Raw genomic sequence first — 1057 nt, 5'->3', positions numbered from 1 at the left:
CTCACCCTTGTGTTTGGATTATCCATTCTTCTTCACTCCTATTCCCTTTCTTCTTCTACTAACAATAAGAAACCTCTTTACTGTGACATAGAGGATTCATCTTCTTTTCTCTTTCATATGAGCAGGAACAAGGAAAAAGGCATTCTTGTTGAAGCTGATCCAGAACCTGAAAGGACTCTGAAAAGGAAACTAAGAGAAGCTAAAATACAACAATCCAGAGACAACCTTACAGGAATTTTCGAACAGGAAGAGGAGATGGCAGCCGAAAATAATAATAATGCAATGAGGATGCTTGGTGACTTTACTGCACCTAATTCCAATTTACATGGAAGAAGCATCTCCATCCCTACCATTGGAGCAAACAATTTTGAGCTTAAACCTCAATTAGTTTCTCTGATGCAACAAAACTGCAAGTTTCATGGACTTTCATCTGAAGATCCCTTTCAGTTCTTATCTGAATTCTTGCAGATATGTGACACTGTTAAGACTAATGGAGTAGATCCTGAAGTCTACAGGCTCATGCTTTTTCCGTTTGCTGTAAGAGACAGAGCTAGAATATGGTTAGACTCTCAACCTAAGGATAGCCTGAACTCTTGGCATAAGCTGGTCAAGGCTTTCTTAGCCAAGTTCTTTCCTCCTCAAAAGCTGAGTAAGCTTAGAGTGGATGTTCAAACCTTCAGACAGAAAGAAAGTGAATCCCTCTATGAAGCTTGGGAGAGATACAAGGAACTGACCAAAAAGTGTCCTTCTGACATGCTTTCAGAATGGACCATACTGGATATATTCTATGATGGTCTGTTTGAATTAGCTAAGATGTCATTGGATACTTCTGCAGGTGGATCCATTCACCTAAAGAAAATGCCTGCAGAAGCTCAAGAACTTATTGACATGGTTGCTAATAACCAGTTCATGTACACTTCTGAGAGGAATCCTGTGAGTAATGGGACGCCTCAGAAGAAGGGAGTTCTTGAAATTGATACTCTGAATGCCATATTGGCTCAGAATAAAATATTGACTCATCAAGTCAATATGATTTCTCAGAGTCTGAATGAAATGC

The 1057-nt window shown here is 39.5% G+C and overlaps 1 non-coding gene across 1 annotated transcript; it reads right to left on the bottom strand.

Moving 5' to 3' along the window:
* Positions 1-651: 651 nt before the first annotated feature.
* On the bottom strand, positions 652-759 carry LOC148581264 (small nucleolar RNA R71). Its single transcript, XR_015899666.1, has one exon. It is a non-coding gene; the product is annotated as a small nucleolar RNA R71 (small nucleolar RNA).
* Between the last annotated feature and the right edge of the window lie 298 nt (positions 760-1057).

Source organism: Arachis ipaensis, chromosome B10 (genome assembly GCF_059453495.1).
Source record: "Arachis ipaensis isolate K30076 ecotype BB chromosome B10, ASM5945349v1, whole genome shotgun sequence".
Taxonomy (NCBI): domain Eukaryota; kingdom Viridiplantae; phylum Streptophyta; class Magnoliopsida; order Fabales; family Fabaceae; genus Arachis; species Arachis ipaensis.
The sequence above is the reverse complement of the archived record's forward strand: the minus strand, read 5'-3'. Positions and strand labels throughout refer to the sequence as shown.